The following is a 9,583-nucleotide window of genomic DNA, read 5'->3' as shown; positions in this document are numbered from 1 at the left end:
ATTGGAAGATTTTTTTTTAAGTAGCCTGTATAGTGTCCCACTGCTGGGCAAAAGCCTCCCCTTTTGACCTCCACAACTCTCGTTCGGAAGAATACTGTGTTAAAAATAAAGTTGTGTTAAATACTTGTGATGTATAGATTTCATTTCGTTGAGTTTCTTGCCGGATTCTTCTCAACAGAGGTTTTTCCGAACCGGTGGTAGACTTTTTTGACATTCATAAGTGCTTGTTATAGCCTAAATTGAATAAAGATATTTTGACTTTGACTTTGAATTAATTATCTATCTGTGTAAAATTGAGTTTGAGCTCATTTAGCCCAACAGCGGTAAGCATAGCATAACACCTATATCAATCTCGGCCGATACAAGCTTAGCCTCGATCCTCGGCGCCGATCATCCATAACTCATTCACCTGCCACCCAACAGATAAAAAACACGTCTTTATCCTTGTAACAGTTCGCCTGTCGCACTGAATGGGGGCGGGGGTTTGATTCCCGAAAATCAATGGCTCCATTAGTGTGGATCCTCGACGTGGAATAAAAACGGTTCCCTTTGAGACCGGTCATGGGGCTAATGCGCCCGCCCTTCGCAGATTGACCCCCGACCTCGGCGTAGTTTGAATTTTGCTTTTTAACTGGAACTATCTGAATGTAAGACATCTCTTCTGAGAATATCGGTTTGACTGGAGTATTTGTGCTGTGAATCTCATGCCAGTGTCAAAAGTTAATAGCCAAATTGTGGCTATTAATTTTTATTTTCTACGACACGGTATCTGACAACTCCTGGATTCGCCATATCTTATTTCATCCATCCCAGCCTATATACGTCCCACTGCTGGGCACAGGCCTCCTCTCAGAACAAGAGGGCTTGGGCCATAGTTCCTACGCCGGCCAGTGCTGATTGGAACTTCACACACACCATTGAATTGCTTCGCAGGTTTGTGCAGGTTTCCTCACGATGTTTTCCTTCACCGCAAAGCTCGTGGTAAGTTTCAAATGTAACTCCGCACATGAATTTCGAAAAACTCAGAGGTGCGAGCCGGGGTTTGAACCCACGACCCTCTGCTTGAGAGGCGATAGGTCAAACCACTAGGCCACCACGGCTTCCACCACGGCATATCTTATTTATTATTATGAAAATATAGATATACCTACAGACAATGTTATGCGAATTAATTAGATGGGAAATTGGATTAATAGTGATTTTTTCTCTCTATCTATCTATCTCTATCTAAAACGCTTTTCTATGTATGTGCAACAGGTACTTGCATGTGACGTCATATATAAGTATGTCATTCTCTGTCTAATTTTATATCTCAAATCTTTATAAATTTATGTAAAAGCAGCTATAAATTGTCTCAGTTCGATAACATGGTATTGCCAATCTTTAATTTATAAAATAAATAAAAAATACATCACATCTAACATCTATCTTAACTTAACTTCAGTGAAAAGCAGGTTGCGCTTGACGTGTTAGAGTTGAAATACTAAGATAAGAGAGAGAGAAAGTAATAGTTTGGTTCAGGTAACGAATGGGTTACATACAATATACGGTTCACTAATGTTTCGCAACTAACATTTGGCAACCTGATTCATTTCGCAACTGTTTTAATATTTCTGAAACTGTAAATACTTCAGGATTTTTATAAAACTAACCTGACCTAACCTAAAGGGCTCACGACAAGGGTCACTATGGCCCTGAAATATTTACAGTTTTAGAGTGCGAAATGAAGAGTTGCGAAATTAATCAGGTTGCCAAACGTTAGTTGCGAAATTAACAGATACCACAATATACTGACAATTATTATCAAAGTGTGTCCATATTTATGTTAACTCTGTTCCTCTATGTCTTTGGCCAGTTCAGGCGCCTGTTCGATGAATTAGAATTTCAAACGACGCGACTCGGATGGCTAATACATGGTGATGTATGAGTTCTAGTCGAACGTTCATTGAAAATGCAAACTGAATTTACCGGTTTAAATGCATGAAAATAACAAGTTAGTAAAAGTAAGATTTGAAAAATCCGATAATAAAAGGTAGGGCAGTCATTCTTCACGTGTGACAGGGCCAGTGTTGTGACATAAGTTCTTTCGTCATCATCATTAGAATTTTTTTCGCTAAACATTGTCTCGATTTGCATCGAGAGATTGAAAATTGATATAGGTAGAGGTTAATACCTAAGTAAAAAAAAGAAATTAAATTCAAAATTCAAATTCAAAGTTGAAAATTAAAATTCAAAATTCAAAATTCAAATTCAAAATTCAAAATTCAAAATTCAAAATTCAAAATTCAAATTCAAAATTCAAAATTCAAAATTCAAAATTCAAAATTCAAAATTCAAAATTCAAAATTCAAAATTCAAAATTCAAAATTCAAATTCAAAATTCAAAATTCAAAATTCAAAATTCAAAATTCAAATTCAAAATTCAAAATTCAAAATTCAAAATTCAAATTCAAAATTCAAATTCAAATTCAAAATTCAAAATTCAAATTCAAATTCAAAATTCAAAATTCAAATTCAAAATTCAAACTCAAAATTCAAATTCAAGTCATTTATTCAGTAAATAGGCCACAATGGGCACTTTTACACGTCATTTTTTAAACTACCAGCGCTTTCGGAAAGACCATCATTGCCACGAAGAATGCGCCGCAAGAAACTAGGCAGAAAGTCATTTTTTCAACATAAAATAATTACAAATAAAATACTTAAGAACTACAGTATAGAATTAAATAAAAAAAAATACAAAATAATAATAATAATAATACAGGGATGTATGGGGTCCCTTAGTTACAAAACTAAACTAACTATTATCTACGTTCAGTGGAAGTGTAGACTGCTTCCACCGTCATAAATTAAAAAAAAAATAATAAATGGTTTTATTTGCTAGAATATGGTTTGGTTTGGATTGAATGTAATGTTAGAAATATATTTAAGATTTTTTTTAGTTTTTTTTTATTTAAGATTTTTATTCCATTTTGTTTACACTACATTCCATATATGATTTGATCGTGGGGGTTGTACCATCTCAGTGTGATATACTTTCAACTCGTGGTTTGACATTTGTCACTAAGAATTAAGTGCCCTATTTATTTAATACACTTGTCATGTCACTTATTAATACTAATAATTGATAGACACGTCTGTATCATTCAGAAGTAGTTACGTGTTCCGAATTTTCACGATGGTAACGGATTATTTACTACGTACAAATAGCGCGCGAGTTAAATGCAGTCAGGGACTGAGGTGAAGAGCGGGAGCCTCTCCCCCCGCTATCCAAACGCCTCGCCTCAGTCGCCTTTACTGTAGTGCTGTCCTTGGTAGCTGTCGTACACATATCGATCGCGTTAAAACTTGCACCCCGTATTATTTTTTGTTTTTAATGATGACTGATCAGAGCCCATCAAGTTCTCGTTCTTCGTTTAATTTTTTATATTGTTGATGGTTTAATCGAGTTACATCCATGGACAGGGTGTTGAGTCACGTTGCGACCACGATGGATGAAACAAATATAAGGTTAGGTGCTAAGTCCTGTTTATAGACATAATTATGTGTTTAAAGAGCGAAAGCTAAAAAGTAAATATATGTGAAACTAAAATAACATTTCTTTTACAAATTTATCGACATTCCCTCTGTATGTCGATAAATTCGTTATCATTAATTCTATTAAAGTTGCCAAACTATCGCATTCCTGAGCTCTGTATTCAACTCGCACGCTATCTGTATATATCTTTAGTCTCGTTTCTTTACGATTTAACAAAACGTCACTCACCGTTTGGAAAATTTCGACGCAGTACCATAATAAAGTGCGTTATCCATCACTGTATATCAATCGCACGACAAAATCGTCTCATGTCGAAATCAATAATGTGCAACTGATACTTCAATATATTACAACACCGTCCGAACAAAACTCAACCTTAAGTTGCAAGTTTTAAGGGCGAGAGTGTAATTACCTGGTGACAGTTTATCGTGGAGTAATTGAGCCATCCATCATACAGCTTGGGAAGTATGATAACTGAAAGATGTATTTGCACGAATTGCTTCGGAATTAACCCCTAGATTGATACTAGTTGTCTGGGGATGTAGGTGGCTGTTTAATGAGAATGTGAGGTATGACGTGAGATATATGGTCTCGCCGGAAGACAATTTCGGGCACAAGAAAATAAGTATTTTTTAATTATTTTTATTTATTTTTTGTATTTTGTATTCTCATTTAATTTTATTTCACTTTATTATTATTATGTTTTTTGCTGTACCTATTATTTATATGTAACCAGCCAAGAGTGTCACGGACCATGCTCATTCGGGTTTCGATCCGAAGCAGTAACTTAAACAAGTAAGTAATATATTTGTCAGGACTTTGTATTTTGTATGGAATTTTCAATTTTCCAGTAAAGTAGGTATTTTTTAAGTTAGGTTACTACTAATAATTGTCAAGAAAACTAAGCCGTAATAATTTTCCTTTGTTAATTTGATATATTGACTCCCGTCATGATTTATTTCAAAGTTAAGCTTTTAGAGGGGAGGGCGCTCAACGTTGACAAAAATTGGGCACTTATTAAATTTAGGTTAAATTTTATAAATATCTAGATTTTAAATTAATGACGCAAGTTTAGTAGCTATGAGCATCTTCATACACATCGCATCGAAAGTCGTCTTACGGTACTACTTAACAATACAATGCCTGAACTTGGTTACTATAGTGCATCTGTTAGGTACAATCGAGTTTTGACCATTATTTTCCTAGGAATGACCGTGTTTGCAGTGACTCAAAAACTGCAAACAATAAGAATTCAGTTACAACTGGCTGAAAAGTTTAAAACAAAGAAAACAATCCAAAATCATTCTTCATCCTCTTGAATTTGAATCTGGCCACTAAACCGTGAATTAACTTTAAGATTAAAAAACAAGCTCAGACGAGAAAAGTTTCGATTGCGAAAATGGAAGGAGGCCGGTTATCTTCACGGAGCATACTACTTTTGAGTTATGTTTAAGATCCCGCGATCCCGCAGAATTACAATGCCTTCTGCCGCATTATAAAATTAAAATTCGCTGAGCGAACGCCGAGTTGCGTATAAATAAGATCTTTCACAATTTGCGAACTCCAAAATCCTCTGCTTAATTATATTTTCTTTGCCCTTTGTGAGTGGCGTTAAGTGGCAACGTTGTATAATTGCGTTTTTTGAATGGCTTTATTAGATTTTTGTTAATGTTTTCGTCGTGATTTAGAATGCAGATTATTACGAATTTTTGCTCGACTCCATTTTTATGGAGCTAATTTATTTTGACATTAAGAAACACTCGGATATAAATGGTTTAGCAATGTCGGTGGTTTTCAAACATAATTTGATGCGAAAATACAATCTGTTCCTGATAGAAGCGAATACTGATTATACCTGATAAACTATTAAATAGAATTGATTAATTTGAACGGATAATGGTAATTCAATTTGTTGACCGAATAGAACTTACACACACCAATTTACTTCATGCAAAAGCCACAATCAGTAACATGCTTAAATTTACCGCGTTATAATTCAGATTAGAAATTTAGTTTATTAATTTATAATTGACAAGATTTCATTTTCTGAACACTGAATCGAAAGAGTTTTGCCTCCTGAATATGGGAAAATATTTAAGTATTATAATTAATTTCTCCATATTTAAAAAAAATACAAAAAAAATAAAAAATATGTCTGAATTTGCCAACACTACCACAGAATAGATATGTTTCCTTTGCCTTTTTCACCAGAAAAAGGAGCTGTCATAATTTTGACAACGTCTCTATGCAACGTCAGATTTACGTGATCTTTTTTTTAAGAGAGTAGACAAAGGTAATGGATCTATTGTGTGGTAGTTTTAGAGTTATGCCCTTTTAGAATAAGCACATCTTAAAAAAAATAGTTAATAGTTGTAGCGAAATTTAAAAAATATCTGCGTTTTTCTCTTGTCTTAGAAATATGAAATCTTGTCAATTGAAAGGCTTCAATATTGTGTAAGTTAAAATAACAGTAATATAAAGTCGTGGTCGTCAGTGATTGGAACTATGGTCTCAGGTTGGTGGTGTAGAGGTATAGCACGCAGCACGGAATGCTGAAGACCTGGATTCGATTCCCAGCGCTGGTCTCTTTTTCTGGATTTTCTGTGCATTTATGTTTCAGTTTGTATTTTCGATACTACTGCTGCGTGTGTGAGTGTGTATGTGTGTGTGTCTGTCTCTCTCTTTCTCTCTCTGTGTGTGTGTGTATGTGGGAAATTAACATAAACATTGCATGGGCGCACAAAGTAACATAGTTTCGTTATTTTAGAGTCGGTTAATTCTTTTTTATATTTTTTATGCAAGTATTTATTGTTCTTGGCTCCGTGGCTGATACCAATGTATTTGACATCCGATCTGTAATCAAAGGGCACCACAAACGTTGGAATTAGTGAGGTGGCTCAGAAGGAAAGAACCCTTTCTTTGCGCTAACGAGGGTCAAGATTTGCGGCGTGACTCGATACGGCAGGCCTGTACAAGGGTTCCGTAGTTTTTGATTATTGTTGTGTTTATCAAAAAAGTGAAAAAAGGTTTTAGAGAGTGGATTCAGAATGTTTTAACCGTTTTACGACCACTCTATTAAATTTGAGGCTAAAGCATCAGGCTAGGCATGTTATAAGACTACTAGTGTTTACCCGCGGATTGGCACACGTAAATCATTAGATCCAGCAGTTGAATTTAAATTTCGGGATTTTTGAAAATTCTCGTGGTAATTCCCGTAAATACCTACTACGAATGGGAGACGATCGGGCTGCCAAAAGAGCGTACGTGGGACGACCGGCTGGTCGCCGCCCGGTTGGGCGACCCAGGCACCGCTGGGAAGACAGTGTCCAAGCAGATCTGTGACGTCTCCAAGTCGACGACTGGCAAGAGGCTGCGCACGATCGGGACAGATGGCATCCTCTCGTTTCGGAGGCCAAGACCCTCTTTGGGTCCCTGAGCCAAATTAGTTAGTTAGTTAGTTAATTCCCGAAAATAAAATCGTGGTTTTCATAGACCTTACTTTAAAAACAATCATGTCAAATTTCATGACTAAGCTCCAGCGGTTGTTGTTTCGAGATTTAACCCCTATCCCGTGGGAATATCGGGATAAAAAGTAGCCTATGTTTTATTCCAGATGTCCAGCTATTCACATACCAAACCTTTACTTTTTTAATTTGATATATTTATATTTGAACGAGCAATACCTTTTTCTTTCCCACACAAAGATTTCGGGGGTGAACCATCGATCTAACTTAGACTTATCTTGAGAAAACGTATGTATAATGGTTTTCTTTGCAATGGATTACGCGCATTAATGTAGGTCAAATGCTTGTAAATTTTTTAAACACCTCATTATTTAGGTACCTATATTTAATTAACTTACCATCGGAAGAACCCTTTGCTCTTTTGTCACCCAATTGTATACAAAAAATCGTAAATAGAGAACCCTACTGTCAAGTTAGGCCAGCACATATTTCTCGGCTCACTACAGCTTTGATGCCGCGTTATCTTCCCACGTGTTAAGGAAATGAGCGTAAGTGAGAGCTTGTTCGCTTCATCGTTTAACCGCAGTATTCTGCAAACATACAAGTTTATTGCCACTAGAAGATTCAGCGTTATTATTAATAGAAAGTACCTGGGCCACCGAGCTTTGCTCGGGCTAAAACTCGATAATAAACGTTTTCCTAGAGATAAGACCAAGCTAGATCGATTTGTCATCCTCAAAAACCTTATATGTATATCAAATTTCATCGAAATCGTTGGAGCCGTTTCCGTGATTCGGGATCGCGGGAAAAAGTTATACTTCATTTTTTTAGCATTATAAAAATAACGTAAACAATTTTGACGAGTCTTTTTATTGAAAAATGTTTAAAAAATCAGTAACTATTACTTATGATACCAAAAGAATGTAAATGATCATAATGTCCTTGCTAATGTTAAATATTTTAATGAAGTATAGTATCAACATAAAGTACTTTACCATTTGCAGAATAAAAGACAGCATAAAACTTCTTTCAAGCTGAATAAGATGGGTGCTTATTCTGTCTTTTTTCAAGTTGAGGCAGATGCTTTGAAAAAACAAAAATCTGAACAAAGCAAACTGCCTAGTTTTTACTTTGTACCTATCAATGCAAATGCCAAACTAAATTGCCAACAAAATACGGAAAAATCCCCAATGCAGATACTTATTCCTTCTACAACATAAATGACGAGTGCAGTACGTTTCCTGAAACATTGAATTTTTAACTCCGCGCCGCGGTATCTCTGTGGTGCGAAATTTTAGAACCACGTCCGCGGCTAGAGCGTGACTCCATCTTGTAAGGATGCGGTCGCAGTGTCTGTTACCGTGTAATATTCATTTGTTTCGGCCCGGGTCTTTCTTTTAACACGACTATTCATTTGCACATTCATTTGAGTCTAAAGGCTCAGGAGGGGCAGCATGTGGACGGGTTGTGTCAGCTTCTAGCCTCTCACGAGTGTACTTAACCTCTGATGAAAAAATAAATGTTCATACACAAACACACACACACACACACATCACACAACACAACTTTAGTTAAGCATCTGTGATAATTTATTTTCTTTTAGTTGCTATATTTATGTAGGTACTGTACTCGTAGTATGTTCAAGCAGGGGCTGCGATCAACCACCGCAGGGGCCTTTCTGAAAATCAGCGCTGAGCTAACGAGTCTGGCACAAGCTGAGACTGGCACCCATTGCCAAACTCTTTAGCAAACTACGGTATTTTTGTTTTTATTTTTTTTTAAGTTTTTTGGTAATAAACATTTTTTTATTTTATTTTTACTGTACTCGCACATAAATTGCATCATCTGGACGAGCTCTAAGGCTTAATACCGGAAGATTAGACCAAGCTGTGTATTAGAGAAAACGGCTGACCCATCGCTTCCCGTTGGTGTCGTTAAAGGTGACCTAGAGACCTGATGTTAGAGTAGGCAGCGGCATCCTCTATTCCAATGAGGGCTATCGCGTATGAATTCGCCGCTAGAGGCGCTAGTGTAGCGTGAGGTCTCCGAAATGTCAAATCTCATAGTTTTTGGGTGAGCTACGCGGGTTTATTTATATTTAGAATAATTTTGTGAATATTTTGCAATATCTGAAATTAATTATGGCAAATATGCGTTCCGGGGCAATGTATGTCTGTGTTTTAAGACAGTTTTGTCTTTCGGAAACCTTTGTCCTCCCTTTTTTCCGAACAAAACGGGGACTATGCAACACTGTGGCATGCTCGATATTTTTATGGTACGGTTTAAAGGTGTGTTAAATATGATTTTAATCTAAACTTTGTTTTCACGCCCGTAATAACAGACTTTGCAAGCCATACTTAAAAACCTCACACAACAGTGCGCCATCTAGTGAGACAAAAAACGATAGCCCTCATTACTAACTCTGGACTCCAGAATTGTGATGTGGAATGTAAGGGGAAATCACCACCTTATTTCTCTAGATAGTCATTATGAAGTTTCACTATTGGTTTTCAACCGACGACAACTGCGGTCGTCATGGCTAAACACTGTAGGTATCTAAAAATACCTACTATTTCTAAAA

The sequence above is a fragment of the Choristoneura fumiferana genome, chromosome 2 (assembly GCF_025370935.1).
Source record: "Choristoneura fumiferana chromosome 2, NRCan_CFum_1, whole genome shotgun sequence".
Lineage (NCBI taxonomy): Eukaryota > Metazoa > Arthropoda > Insecta > Lepidoptera > Tortricidae > Choristoneura > Choristoneura fumiferana.
This window is presented reverse-complemented; position numbering follows the sequence as displayed.